General features: G+C 43.2%; 1 protein-coding gene across 1 annotated transcript in view; it reads left to right on the top strand.

Moving 5' to 3' along the window:
* The window catches only part of LOC131677631 (mucin-2), a 110368-nt gene that overhangs the window by 88402 nt on the left and 5570 nt on the right, over positions 1-16396 (top strand). The window lies entirely within an intron of this gene.

Below are 16396 nucleotides of genomic sequence, written 5' to 3'. Positions count from 1 at the left end.
CTCTCGCGCCATACCTGACTCCACCAGCTAAGGAACGTGGGTCGATTTCATATTTACCGCTATGTCGAATTCGCACCCAAAAAGTATCGAGTGGTAATTAGCATACAAATTCGATTAGGTAGCGGTGACATTATGTGGGGAGAGAGCAGGGGACTGAAAGGTTAACATTGATTCCAAGCCTAGACAGAGAAGTGACGATGTGGAATTTTTATGCACGGTTCGTTAAGAATCATCAAAATGTTGATTTGACTGCAAACAGGAATTGGGTGCACAAACGACTTGAACGACGGTAGACGAGGAACTCACCCTATAAGGCTGGAAAGCAACAGCCTGTTGCGCACGTGGATCCAACAGATTGTAAGCATGCTAACATCAGCCATAACGCAAAATGTTTCATCATTACATAAAATATCAATTTTGTTAAAGTGGTTATCAAACAGCCAACGCCCTGTCGGTCGGTGCCAGTGCAGAAACTCCATTTCGAGTAGGTAATTCGCAACCATCATCAGCGTCTTTCCTACCCGTTCGAACTAAAACTTACATATAAGTATGAGCTTGCTGCACTCGGGTTTCCCACTTCCGACGCTGGACGGACTGACAATTGTGCTCATTGTTTCGTCGTTTCACAGCCAACTTCCTCGTCCATTCGGCGAGTTCCGCTCAGTGGATTGTTGGCATGCCTGGGGCTAACCGGGAAAAAAGGCCCACGCCTAATAATAATAATGATATTAGCTAAACCAACTCTAATGTGCTCAATTTGAATACGAGGTAGTTTCTCACGGTGGTTACTATGCTATGCGGCTACTGCTGCACCAAAGTTGATTACTTCCATCAAAATAGGTATGCTGAGAAAAAAGATAAGATATTGATACTGTTGCCTTAATTATGAAAGGCATATTGGCAGGGAAGTAGATTGAAGAATGGTCCGTGGCTGTATTGATACAAGGTTTTTAGATCTCAGCAGTGCACATTGCATCATGTCGATTTTTGCGCAACAGCACTGCATACGATATGGAGTATTAACTTGAGCAACATTTTGCATATGAGTCTTACCCAACACTCGACCCACTTAAAGAAGTGTTTCGCAACCACACCGGATATAAACTACATTTGGATGGGAAGTACGTATTTGAAAGCCGAGATTGGATTAGCTGGTATCTACTATCACACATGTGAACTGCTTATGAATGTACATACTAACCACTGAGAAACATAGCTAAAAAATGAACATTACGTTTGCCGTTCACAACATTCTAACAAATGTTCTGCCAGTATTAGGTGCTACATGTAAAATAAAATATTGTGTCTATTTTGAGGTAAAACTCGACTGACTGGATAAACTAAAGAATGCCAATCGACAAAAACATAATTTTGCATATTCTTAAATGTAAATTCATGGGAACAAGGCCGCTAGTTTCAGCACATCTTGTGAGAGCTAGGTTTTTTTAGCTGTGTAATCTATCAATTTCCTTGGACGTTTATTGTCGAGTGACCAACCAAAGGCGTTTCTAGAACAATCGTGCCCAGTGATTTCGAAAAATCTCCTACATTTTTCGAAGCTCCACTGCGGCATGCTGGCCAGGATTTAAACTGGCCACTGCAAACTCAATTATCACATGGCAACTATTCAGCGCGCTGAGTCTTTTTCATGTGATCTCCGACTACGGTACTTCATTTCATTTGATATGCAACTGCCCAGCGGTAGCGCATTTGCGATTTCGAGTTTTCGTCTGTCCTTACATTGACGATACCATGTATAGATGACTGAAACTCAAAGACATACTAAAGTTTCTTAACCAATGTGGTAAAGAGCTTTAGGCTTACTCGCAGGCGAGTTGAACTACTGGTGAACTTACCTGCTGGTTGTTTTTGATTTTGTGCTGATATTCTCCCCACCCTTCATATTCTGCTTCCTCTATCCTCCTGTTCCTTTCCTTCTGCTCAGGAAATGATAAAAACCCACGACAAGGCACAAATCCTCGACTACATACGGGGATGTGCCACTTAAGCCAATATATTCTGATTCCTGATTCCTATCAATTTCATTGGACTTTTATTGACGAGTGACGATTAAAAAATGCAATACTTTATTAGCTTATTTTTGAGCCAACAACTGCATACTTCTTGTTAAATTGAGCGTTTTGCTAGATTGTTCGCCAAACCAAGTTGGCACCTGAAGGGGCATCAACACCATCATAACTCTGGTTCATTGAATTGTTTTTAGTATGAGAAAAAGACACCCCACAGATTTCTTGATATGAATGCTGTCAAATGACATTTAATTAGCAAGAGACTGAAAGATATGGAAGGTTTGTTTGAGTCATAGGACTTCATTCCCATCAAGGGTTTGAAAAAAACAAGTATAGGTAAGTGTGGAATAGGGTCATAAGAGCTAGTTTAAAGTTTCTTGACAAATTTATCTTTCGTATTTTAGTGCAGGAGTTGGGAGATTTTAGCAGTTTTATTATTCGTTTTGGAAATTACGACGCAGTTCTGCATGCATTTCTCTATATCGCAGCTAATCCTCGGCCACCAGAAAAATATCTCTGAGAATCCTTATCGGAACAAAACAACCGATACGTTCCTTGTGCACTTATTCAATGGCCAAGAACAAGAACCAAGAGTATAATATAGAGTGGACATAGAAAGTTTTTTTCGCATCTTTTTCCTCTAAGGGTACGAATTAGCGTATTAGCAAAGACTACATATTAAGAAGACTGATATCTCGTTCTTTCCCCCATACAAACGAGAAGCGACAGAGGTTACAGCACCTCTATTGGAGGAAGGTTAATGTAAAACTGTATATGTGTGGGTGCATCACTATAGGAAGTACCACCTTTACCCGCAAGTGACGTTACTGTCTCCAGATTCCGGACAGAGTTGCCAGTCATCTTGATATGCAGTCTTCGGTATTAGGCTGCTAACAAAGTAGTGGACAATCCGATCTACTAAGCTGAGGCGCTAATTGGTTTCGCTGATCTCCCGTTTGTCCGAAAGTTGCAAGTTTTGCTATTCTCTCCCGGTCACCATCTACGCATTCTCTCTCCTGTCCTTGATACAACTGCTTCTACACCGATTTTGGAAATAATCCCCCTCTGAATATCTTAACCAAGCATAAGTCTCCGATAAAAAATCAAATTTGTATTCTGTATTCCTAGTTTTAAGATATTTGTAATTTTACCTCTTTGTTAAAACTATTGTCCCCCATCTTGTAAATAGAATTGTATCCCTAGTTTTAAAACACCGGTGAAATTTTTCATAAATATTTGTTCCCCCTTTTGTGTACCAAACTATATTGTTAGTTTTAAGATAACTGTAAATATTTCCTAAAAACTATTACTATTGAATTCCTTGTTTTAAAATTTTTCATAAAAAAATTTTTTTTGCCCCTCTCTTGTATATAGAATCTTATTTCTAGTCTTAAGATAGCTGTAAAATTTTTCTCTTTCATAAAAAAAAATATTTCAACATTGTAACTTCCTAGTTTTAAAATATCCAAAATGTAAAAACAAAAGAATTTGGCACCGCCAAGCTAACGCATTTGTGCCTATCAAATAAACGAAATGAATTAAAAAAAACAACGTAGTGGCGAGAAGCAGTGATGAAGCTGAAGCTGACATTGACTGGAAGAAACCAGCTTGCAGCAAATCAGTGGGAGCCTGTCAGAGTAAATTAAGGCAACCCACTCAGATCCGCTTTTGGTTTCTACTCTAACAGCCACCCTTGATTTGCTGCAAGCTGCTTTCTCACACCCTAATGTCAGTCATCTCGCATTCTATTGTCAGTTTCACTCAAGATCATTTTCTCGCCGCTTCTTAAAGATCAGTGTAGAGAGAGAGTCTGCCACATTCAAGTATCCTGGTATTCCCTTGTCCTTAAAATCGTAAGCCTACTCGATTTCTAGCCAAACACGGTAGAAGTAGAGTTACTATATTAAAAGTTAGGCGGACACAATAGCCTGAAAATTGGCAGCTCTTACTTCAGGAAGAAAACACTGGCATCCCATGTAAATGTTCAAGCTCTAGCTTAATAATTTCATTGTCGACGTGAGAAAGAACTTTACATGCACGAATAGAAAAATCAATTCGAAGGTCTGATGATATGAATCTATACTTGTGCGAATATCTATTCTTGCTACAGAAAAAAATTTGGTTCTTTTCGTTTATCTACACTCGATAACACAAGATAAGAGTAAAATAGTTTTACCATAATCATAATACTTTTTCCATATACATCCAAAGAAAACATGTTATGTGACGTCATGCACGATTGGCTCCGGCATTTGATATGTTCAATTGGCTCCGCTCAGTGTCTCCGCCTAACTATGAATATAGTAACTATAGGCAGAAGGTCCTACGTGTACATGTTATCTTCCTCTTCCTTTAATAAATTAGTCGCAGGGGCGTAAAAGAAGGCTTGAATGCTCCATATATTCAGGGTATCGACATATAATAAGCGAATAAGAACCTTCAACATGCTGCCATTCTTGCAGCAAATTCCAAGCTGAAAGCATCTAGTTCCCCGGGTCCAGATGGCGTTCCTTCGATTTTTGTCAAAAAGTGCATCAGCGGGCTTCTTGAACCACTTCGGCGAGTCTTTGTGCTATCACTCAATACTGGAACAATTATCAAGGAATTATCGAGGAATCTCGTGTTTAAGTGCAGTATCAAAACTATTCGAGCTGGTTGTCTTAGACCCTCTTTTCTTTCACTGCAAACACTACATTGCAGACGATCAACACGGATTTATGCCTAAACGATCGACAACGACTAACCTGCTCTCGTTCACAACATATGCAATGGATGGATTCGCTGACGGATTGCAAACCGATGCTATTTACATGGATCTATCTGCGGCCTTCGACAAAATCAATCATGATATCGCAATAGCGAAGCTGGACAAACTCGGTATTCATGGACAACTTCTGCGCTGGTTTCGTTCCTACCTCGATGGAAGGCAACTTCAAATCAGCATTAAGGACTGTCTATCTACACCATTCTTCGCTACATCCGGCATCCCACAAGGAAGCCATCTCGGTCCAGTGATATTCCTCCTCTACTTTAATGACGTCAACATCAAATTACAAGGACCCCGCCTTTCTTTTGCCGACGACATGAAAATTTTTCAACAAATACGGGATAAAACCGATGCCGAGCTTCTTCAGAGGGAATTGGACAGCTTTAGTACGTGGTGTGATCTAAACAGAATGGTTTTAAACCCGAGCAAATGCTCAATCGTTACGTTCACGCGGAAACGCCATCCGATTCAGTTTAACTACCATCTCTTCGACTCGAGTATTCCAAGACACTCTAACGTCAAGGATCTCGGAGTCATCATGGATTCGGCACTAACGTTCAAACCACATACATCATCCATTGTGGATAAGGCTTCAAGACAGCTTGGGTTCATCTTCCGAATAGCGAAAAACTTTAAGGACGTATACTGTTTAAAATCTCTCTATTGTGCGCTGGTTCGCTCAACACTGGAATATTGTTCTGCTGTTTGGAACCCTTACTACCAGAACGGTGTCGACAGAATCGAGGCCGTCCAACGCCGGTTCATACGCTTTGCACTCCGACATCTTCCTTGGCAAAACAGATTTCAGCTGCCGAGCTACGAAAACCGTTGTCAGTTAATACAGCTCGATACTCTAAGCATCCGGAGGGACTGCTCTCGAGCCCTGTTCGTCTCAGACTTACTGTCTGCCAGGGTGGATTGCCCTACAATCCTCGGACGCCTCGATCTTCAAGCTCGCGTTCGAGCTCTGCGCAATAACTCTCTTCTGCGAGTCCCATTCAGGAGAACTAACTATGGGCGCCAGGGCGCTGTTACCGGACTCCAGCGTGTGTTTAACAGTGTGGCGACGGCGTTTGACTTCAACCTGACAAGGAATTCGATAAAAAGTAAAATAATTCGTATTCTGAAATGTAATTAGTTTAAGTAACCACCATTGGGGCCAAGGGGTCTGTTGGTGACGGTACAACAAATAAACAAATAAACACAAGTTTTTCTGATATTACTGTATAAGGCAATCTCTTCTGCAGTTAATAAACAAATCTAAATTGTTCATTTTGTAATATGGCCCTTTTTTGACAATAATCGTTCACGTCAACCGCCCAGTGAGATTAAGTCATCCTACGTTAGTCTAATGCGTTTGATGTTTATTCAATGAACGCCCGACATCTTCAACTGTCAAGCTGGCGTAAACGATTATTGTCAAAAAAGGGCAATCAAACGTATTACGAACTAAACAATTTAGACCGCCATTATGGCACGTAAAAAGCTGGATAAAACAAATATTTTAACCAAGCCGTATTTCTCTGAAGCTTCCAATTATTTTGAAGAAAATTGGATTTAAGGAAATTTCTTAAATATCGTTCTATTTCTCGATATGCTTTCATATCTTTAATAAAGATGTTAATGAAATTCCCAACAACTTTGCAGAAGACACAAAGTGTCTTATTATCTCATGTACTATGTCTAATGCACATCAACTTGCATCATGGACAAAATGCTGTAGAAAATGACCCATTGAGTATTTTCTTTTGAAAATTTGTGTAGAAGTAGTTTATAGTGTATTGTTTACACTGTATTTTTATCGCTTTCGCATTTTTTTCTAAATTGGAAAAAATGGCGTCACATGAAATGCAACGTCGCGAATTGATTTTGCACAAGTAACTGGAAAATCCTCAACTTTCTCATCGGGGCATCGGAAAAAAATTAGAGTCCTGCAGTCAACGGTGAGTCGTGTAATTAAACGTTGCTACCAATGTGGTTAGAATGGATGTTCTATTGTGATCAGGATCACAAACGTGTAGTGAAAACGTTTAAGCGGAATCCCAATACTTCGGTCAGGGATGTAACCAAAAAGTTTAATCTTCCCCTTGTCTTTCGTTTAGAGAGCCAACGACTGGGAGGGACTGAATATGTTGACGTACAAAGTGCAGAAGGCCCCAAATCGTGACGAATGGAAAAATACATCGAAAAGTCGCGGGCCCGGAAATTGTACACCCGGATGCTAACGAAGTCTCCTTGTCACATCATGGATGATGAGACTTAAGTCATGGCGGACTTCCGATAGCTTCCGAGGCTACTGTTCTTCACCGCCCAGCACAAGTTTGATGTTCCGGAGGAAGTAAGGAAACAGAAACTTACGAAGTATGCCAATAAATACATGATTTGGCAAGCGATTTGCTCATGTAGCAAACGGAGTGCACTGTTTGTGACTACCGGGACTGTAAACAAGGAGATCTACCTCAAGGAGTAGGTACAGAAGCATTGAAGCTACACGAGGGCCTACGATCTTCTGGCTAGGTCTAGCTTAGTGCCACTATTCAAATGTTGTCATGTCACGAAACCAACGGGGTCACTTTCGTACCCAAAGACATGAACCCTTCCAACGCACCGGAACTAAGGCCTGTCGAAAAAAAACTTGGCAATTATGAAGCAGGCACTGCGGAAGTATCCCAAGGAGGTCAAATTTAAGGAATACATGAAGAAAGAGTTTTTTTTGTGATGCGATTTTATGTGGGATCCTTTAGGAGGATTTATCACTAAAATATTATATCAGAGGATGTTTCATGTTCGGAAACTTGTTACTAAACTTTCATTTAAATACTTTACTTACCAGTCAGTCTAAGACCTTGTTGTTCTTTGTTGTATCAAACAGTCGTCTCTAGTTCATTCGGTCCATAGCTATTTGTCGCCTCGCAAGGCACGAAGACTCCTCATGTCTCATTCAACTTGGTCGATCTCTCCTCCACGTAGCTGTCAGGTGTCACCATTTTGACGACATGCCCAGCCCACCGTAGCCGCCCGAATTTCGCTCTAGGCGGTTCTCCAAGCAATTGTTGCAATTCGTGGTTCATACGCCGTCTCCACATTCCGTCTTTAATATGCATCCCATCGTAGATCGTTCCCAATACGTTCCATACGAAAACACTAAGAGCGCGTTGCTTTCCCGTCAGCATACTCCAGGTTTCTTGCCCGTAGAGGACAACCGGTCCAAAGATTTGTAGAAGGTTAACTTCATGCGGTATCGCGCTTCAAATGGGCGTAAAATGCAACTTTCTCGTTCTCGGGTTTCGCTTCGTGAGCGCAGTGCACACTGATGATACTGTAGTTGAAGAAAAGCCTTTGATCCACACACAGCAATTCGCTGATCGTCTGCTACTTGCTCACAAGTTGGCGTATCTTGCCCAGCACTATGAATCTGATTCCCAATTTTTTGGTTGTGCCATCGCTTTAGTGGAATGTAACTGCTCGATGCCCGCCCGTGTAGGAATCGTTCAAACCCAGAAAAGCAAATTGACTTGCAGTTCGGTATGCCAAATTTCCAATCGTTTTTTCGTTATATGGGCTTTAGCCGATTCATCAAATCCGATTATTCCTGATTGTTCGTAACGTGGTGTTTTTGGGTGGCTTGTTGGGCTTGATCTCCTGTCTCCACGAAGGACAACAGTGCAGGGTTTCTTTGCCACCTCACGTATACGTATTTAGTTCTGTCTACCATGCGCGCTCCCATCTTCTTATTTCGCTATTACTGCAGAAGGCGGTAGTACCCAGCCAATGCTGTCAGTTTAGATGTCATCAATCGACGCACGGGGAAGCATGAGGTAGAAGCTTGTGAACGCTGGGAAGTATTCACCAATTGACGACCAACCTTCGAAGTTGACGTTTTCAAAAGTATGTGATCATAAGAAAAGTTGTCGAACATCTATTCCACTTTTAAGTGTATATTCTTTGATTTTATAACATTTTATCAAAGAAAGTTATCTATAAAGGTATGGAAGGTGTTCTTTATTATTTTTTCTTGTTTATGGAATAGAAAATTACATTATATTAAAGCATTTTTGAAAAATCAACGATTTCCGTCAAAACTTCGTCCAAACCAAATATCTGGCATTTACGTTTGCTTCGTAACTCTTTCCCAAAGGGTGAGGCGTTTAGAACAATGTGTCATTCAAACTATATCACCTACGAAAACACGATATAAGAATACAATCCACAGTAATACACAATCACTTCACTCCTTACTATATTGTCTGGAACATTCACTTCTGTCAACTAAACAACTGTCATCAAAGTGCAAAGAAAAAATCATAGCAATCTGTGTTTTTGTTTTGTTGAACACTCTCGGCGTCGTTTCACATTGCGGCACAGGGTATCACGCCGTTTGTTTCCAAGCACAACTCGATGCTAAGCAACTCAGCCATTGCTCTTTGCATATTATGTGAATCAAAATAAAAATCTTTCGATAAATACTGCAACAATATTAAAAAACTTTAGGATGACACCGTAATGATCGAAAGAGAAAGAAAATAGAGAGAGGCTCTTATTTACACTTAGGACCATTTGACACATTTGTCTAGATTTGTATCCTTTACTGCAAATAGATTTACTGAAATTCGAAGTCCACAAATCTCTTCACAAAATTATAAAGAATGAATTTTTCGCTTCCTTGAACCAACGCGAGTGTTTTCTTTTTGCGTTTGTGGATATCTCAATTCAGTCAGTTGGAAATCAGGGAGGCGTTGAAACTGAATGTTGGTTTCGATAAATTCAACCAGAAATAGACAACTGAGTTTGAAATGTCGCACCACCGTCCATGACTTCCCCTGACAATGATTCAATGCCTTCCCCTAACAATGATTCACCAAAATAAGTTTCGGGTGATGGTAAATAGTTTGAAGCAGGCAAATGATATTGCTGGCTACGGGTCTTTTTACGAAGGAGTACAGAGTATATGTACCATCTAACAGGGTTCAAGTAGATGGGGTGGTCTCCGATTCGAGTTTGAGTAGCGCTTTCTGCTGACCCATGCTTCGGCCAGTAAAAATACTGGGCTGCAAAGCTTTGCATTCAGTGTCAGTCCCAGCTGACGGGAAGAGGATATATGTCAACTCAGACTCTTCTCGCGGGTTCTGCTCTACCTAATGATCTTCTCTTTGACAAGGTTAATCTGTCTGTTCGCATTTTTGTATCGCGGGTCATAAACTGCACTAATTGCGAACAATTGGGACACACAGCCACCCATTGTAGCAATAAGGTTCGTTATGGGCAATGCGATGAAAATCATGTGGATGACTCCTGTCAGAGTTGTTGACCAGTGTCTCAATTGTGGGGAGAGTTTACATGATCCCCCAACATGTTCCGCGTACAAACAGCGCGAGGAGAAACTAAAGCTTTTCCTTCAAGGGCGCCACCGGTCTCTTCTCATATCTATACTTACTTGTCTATTGACCTAGTTGACCCACAGGAGAAAACATCTCCTGCTGTGCCCAGAAGCAATAGAGAAAGGAGGAGTATTTCCTCACATAAGCCGCGTTATAAAGGCTAGAAGGTCCTCCAAAAATACCAGCTCGAGAAAGTAATGGCGCAAAACCGAAGCAAGTAGCTCCTGGTCTCAGAAATCTGAGTTCAGAAAAGGAGTTCCCAGTAGGTACTTCCAAGAACATCCATACCCTCTAATGTTCTCATGTCTCAACCGGAGAAAACAAAACAGAGCTTTCAATGTTTATGATTCTCGTAAAAGCATCTTAATAAGCTTTCTACACGTAGTAAAAACATTCTTGGTGTATTTAAGTGCAAAATGGCTCCTCCTCTCAGCGATTGTATCCTTCGATGGCTAATTCATCGAACGAACTCACGAATTTGATAACCGTTCTACAGTGGAATGACAGAGAGCATTATCACGAAAATCGATTATTTTAAATTAATAAACAATTTTCTTACTTACAACTTCTTACAACTTACTTCAGACATAGACCTCAACTTTCACATTTTTAATATAATTTGCCTAGGTCGAGAAGACTCTTACGGAGGAGTACTTTTGCGGATTTGTCAATAGGATTATCCTTCCCTCGACACCAGGTATTGAAACTGTCGCTCGTTAAATTAGAATTAAAGGCAATGACCCTAGAGATTCCCCCTAGAGCCTCAGTTCGCCACCGACGGCTTTGCGATATCGTGGAACTCCTCGAAGCACCGAGACTAGTTTTAAGGAGATTCTAACTTCCACGGTATGGCATGGGATTGTCTTCATGCCGATAATTGATCTACCTCACTCCACGAGCTTTGTGACAACTTCAATATGACCATTTTGAACAAGGATGAAATGACAGGGATTCCTGCTCTGTAAGCGCGCCCGAGTGCTTTAAACTTGTCCCCCTGTTTGACAGCGTTGCGGTTTGATTGCATGTGGAAGCTATTCCCTGATCCCCACGGCAGCCACCGTCTGCCAGTGATAATTTCTATTGCTAACTGCTCAAGGCCACCGAACACATCCGATGTTTCGTATGACTTCATATGAAATATTGATTGGAAGAGCTACGTCTCTGCAATATCCGGCAGAATAGAGTCCACACAAGAGCTTCCTCCGGAGGAAGAGTACGGGATCCTGGCTGGCTTGATTCTCGACACCGCGATTCAAGCGTAGACTAAACATATATTAGACACGAACCCTCACGGACATCTCATGGTAAGACAAACAGTGCTCAGACGTATACGCGAAGAAAGTCGCCATGTATAAGACCTTCCGAGACGATGGGTTACCTAGCTATCGACGGTACGCGAAGTTAGAAACACGAATGAAAAATTTAATAAGAGCCAATTAACGGAGTTACTGGTACCGGTTCGTTGACGGACTAACTAGCGAAACATCGGTTAGCACTCTTTGGGGCACGGAACGGCGTATGCGAAACCGAAACAGTACTAACGATAGCGTGGAAAACTCCAGCCGTCGCGAACGAAACATCTCTCTCATTGGTGGAATTCTTATTTGCTCTCTTGTCATGTAACAATAAAGTCCCAGGGCCAAACAGGATCAATTTTAACTCGTTGAAGAATCTGCCAGGAAACACTTGTTGAATCTATTTAATAAGTTTATTGAGTGTAACATAGTCCCTCATGACTGAAAGCAGGCGAAGGTCATCGCCAATCTAAAACCAGGAAAACCAGCCTCCGACCACAACTTGTATCGACCGATTACAATGCTGTCCTGTATCCGGAAGTTGTTCGAGAAAATGGTCTTATCTCGCCTCGACAATTGGGTTGAAGCAAATGGCTTACTGTCAGATACACAATTTGGTTTCCACAAAGGCAAAGGGACGAACGATTGCCTTGCGTTGCTCTCAACAGAAATTCAAATGGCTTATGCTAGCAAAGAGCAGATGGCATCAGTTTTCCTAGATATAAAGGAAGCTTTTGATTGAGTTTCTATCAAAATTCTTTCTGAGAAGCTGCACCAGCATGGTCTTTCACCGACTATAAACAACTTTTTGCTAAAATTGCTTTCTGTAAAACACATGCATTTTTCGCATGGTAATTCATCGACATCACGAATTAGCTACATGGGTCTTCCCCAGGGCTCATGTCTAAGCCCCCTTCTCTACAACTTTTACGTGAATGACATTGACGAATGTCTTGTCAATTCCTGCACGCTAAGGTAGCTTGCAGATGACGGTGTCGTCTCAGTTACAGGTCCAAAGCCGTCAATTTGCAAGGACAATTGCAAGATACCTTGGGCAATTTGTCTGATTGGGCCTTCCAGATGGGTATTGAAATACCCATCTGAGATAGCGATCCAACGGAAAAGGCGAGGTATTCGATACTGTGCGTTAGTGACACTTGACGTGAAGAACGCATTCAACAGCGCAAGCTGGGATGCCATCGCGCTCTCGTTACACCGGCTTAGCCTACCGGTGGGTCTGTACCGGATCCTGGAAAGTTACTTCCAAAACCGCGTGCTGCTATACGAGACCGATGCCGGTCAGAAAAGGGTTCCGATAACCGCCGGAGTCCCGCAGGGCTCGATCCTAGGCCTGGTGCTATGGAACCTCATGTATGACGGGGTTCTGAGACTGAAGTTCCCTCCTGGGGTCAAGATCGTCGGCTTTGCTGACGACGTAACCTTGGAGGTCTACGGGGAGTCAATTCCTGAGGTAGAACTAACCGCAGAACACGTGATCAGCACGGTGGAGGAATGGATGAGCGCGAGAGGCCTGGAGCTCGCTCATCATAAGACGGAGGTAGTTATCGTCAACAACCGCAAGTCGGCACAACATGCAGTTATCCATGTGGGAGAAGTCGCGATCACTTCACAGCGAAGTTTGAAGTCTCTCGGAGTCATTATAGACGACAAGCTGACCTTCGGCAGCCATGTCGATTATACATGCAAGAGAGCGTCGACTGCTGTTGTGGCTCTATCGAGAATGATGTCCAACAGCTCAAAGGTGTGCGCCAGTAGACGTAGGTTACTGGCAGGCGTTGCCGTATCTATCCTTAGGTACGGCGGCCCGTCATGGTCAAGAGCACTGAGGGTAACCAGTTACCTACAGAAACTGGAAAGCCCCTACCGCGTGATGTGCCTCAGAGTGATATCTGCCTACCGCACGGTATCACACGATGCATCCTGCGTGATAGCGAGCATGATGCCAGTCGGGCTGGTCATTCGGGAAGATGAGGAGTGTTTCGAGCTACGTGGAAATAGGGGAGCCCGCGAGCGCACCAGGGTGACCTCGGTCGCCAGATGGCAGCGTGAGTGGGACAACTCCTCGAAAGGTAGGTGGACCCACCGGCTGATACCTAGCATATCGAGCTGGGTGGGAAGACCCCATGGGGAAGTTCACTACCACCTGACACAATTCCTGTCAGGCCATGGCTGTTTCCGGCAGTACCTCCACAGGTTCGGGCACGCGGAGGTCCCAGTCTGCTCGGACTGCCCAGGTGTAGACGAAACTGCCGAACACATACTGTTCGTATGTCATCGGTTCGACGTCGAAAGAAGAGCAATGCTTGACGTCTGTGACGTGTCAATCGGTGGAGAAGTGGAACGCAGTCTCGGCTGCTACCATCCAGATTGCCAGTAGGCTACAGCTAATCTGGCGAACCGAGCAACAGACGACGGGCACGGCTAACTAGTGATTGGTTAGCTGGAGCGAAAAAGGCCAAGCGCAAAAAAGGGAGTGAATGGTCTGTTCATGCCGAGGCAGGTTTGGCGCAGCGACTGGCAACCGCGTAAGGGGTAAACCCAGCCACCCCGAAGCAAGACAGAAGAGTGAGTGTATAGGCGTATAAGTGGACTGCCTCATGCCAAGACGGGAGGGTCGTAGCGTAGTATGTTGGGACTTGGCTATCGATGCCTAATGGCGTGGCAGAGGAGTGAAAGGGTGAGCATCCAAGTCAGTCTCACACGGCATGTTAAGGGTGAGCACAAAAGTCAGCCTCACATGGTATGGTAGAGGCTAGCACAAAAGTCAGCCTAGCAAGGAATGAAAAAGGTGAGCACAAAAGTCAGCCTCGCATGGTATGTCAGAAGTGGGGCCTAAGAAAAATGTCCCACATGCGATGCCAGAGGGAGTGACAAAGGTACAATAGAGTGGCACGATTGAGAGTGAATCAGGTGATAGGGTGAGCACCCAAGTCAGCCTCACATGGTATGGGTAGGGCGAGCACAAAAGTAAGCCTAGCAAGGAATGAGTAAGGTGAGCACACAAGTCAGCCTCGCATGGAACGTAAAAGGTGAGCACAAAAGTCAGCCTCATGTGGGAGTGTTTGAGAGTGAATCAAAGTGCGATTGAGAGAGCATCCAAGTAAGCCTCATACAGGACGTATGAACGCGTGAGTGAGAGTGAATGAGTACATTTAGTACGGCCATCCCCCCAGAAGTAATACCGAGAGGTAGTTCCTGGGAGGAATGATGGCGGAGCCCCATGGAGTTTAGTCGGTATTAATGGCAGCGTCACCATTCGAGCCCGACACGCCCCCAGTGCACCCCGTGTGGTAGATTGGACCCTACCAATAGCACGTGTACTGGGCTAGGACGTAAAGGTCTTCTCCATTGTAAAAAAAAAATGGGTATTGAGTTCTCCACTGAGAAAACTGAGCTACGTGAACCAGCGCAACTACAGCTTCAATTAATTAGTCAAACTATTGCTCAGGTTTCAACTTTCAAATATCTTGGGGTCTTGTTCGACTCTAAAGGTACCTGGGGATGTCGCATTAGGTATCTGAAACAGAAGTGCCAACAAGGGATCAACTTTTTCCGTACAATAACCGAAACATGGTGGGATGCCCACCCAGGAGAACTCATGAGGCTGTATCAAACAACGATATTATCGGTGATGGACTACGGAAGTTTCTGTTTCCGCTCCGCTGCGAACATACATCTCATCAAACTAGAGCGAATCAATATTGTTGTTTGCGTATTGCTTTAGGTTGCATGCACTCGACATACACGATGAGTCTAGAAGTGCTGGTGGGCGTCCTTTCGCTAAAAAATCGATGTTGGGACCTCTCATATCGATTGCTCATCCGATGCGATATGTTGAACCTGTTAGTAATTGCCAATTTCGAGAGGCTTGTCGAGCTCAATTCTCAAACCGTGTCAATCTCCCCCATGCTTCTGATTCAACTGTATTCTTCGACACATCTATGAAGGACGAGATTCGTGAAATTCCAGATCACATACGTCCGCAAGTGATCCCAAGCATCTTTCATAGTAACTTTCGAGAAGTCGACTGCAACAAGATGTTTTACACCGACGGGTTAAGCCTCGATCCGTTGGTGTAAAACATCTTTTTCCAGTGGCTTTGGTGTATTGAATCAAAACCTCACCACCTCATTCAAAATCAATGATCCTGCTTCAGTTTACATCGCATGATGAGCTTCACGTCATATTTTAAGCACACTACGAATGTCTTGTTTGAATAGCTTCCTCTTCAGTATTGTTTCCTCAATCAATTTAATGGACACTCCCTATAAACAGCGAACAATACCTTCACTGGTCAGTCTCACACCAACGTATTGTTAGACGTTTTCTTTTCAAAAAAAAACATTAAGAAAAATTGGCAGATGGTTCCGCCGTTCATTACCAATTAATGTCTACCGTCGCGATCAGCCGAAACATTGAACTTGACGCCACGCTTCCACGGTACTCCACTCGCCACCGGTGCCGGTCTGGTTGGAGGTGCAGCAAGCTCACCGAGATTTTTCACTTTCGCTCTCTTTCGTCAAAACTATTTTTATTTTCCCGCGCGCACAGTGCAGAACAATGAACTTTTTCCTTAATTTCTGCCACCCACCACTTCCCCGAGCATGTCATTTTTCTCTGGTGCCACAACAGCAGCATCGGTGAAAGAGAAAACCAGCGAGTTATTCACACCATAATCAGACACATACTCACTCTCGATCGTACGAGCTACGAACGCATGCTAAGCAGCAATAAAACTTATAATCACTAAAGTGCCATCTGCGGAAACATGCGACGGGTTGGGAGTGGGATTCATTTAAATGAAGATCTGACTGATCATGAGTCAATTAATGACGGCTGAGTTTTTTTTTCGAAGTGGGAAAAACTTCAACAAAACTGTTTCCACACTATTTGAGTTATTAAAAA

This window comes from Topomyia yanbarensis, chromosome 1, assembly GCF_030247195.1.
Source record: "Topomyia yanbarensis strain Yona2022 chromosome 1, ASM3024719v1, whole genome shotgun sequence".
NCBI lineage: Eukaryota > Metazoa > Arthropoda > Insecta > Diptera > Culicidae > Topomyia > Topomyia yanbarensis.
This window is presented reverse-complemented; position numbering and strand designations above follow the sequence as displayed.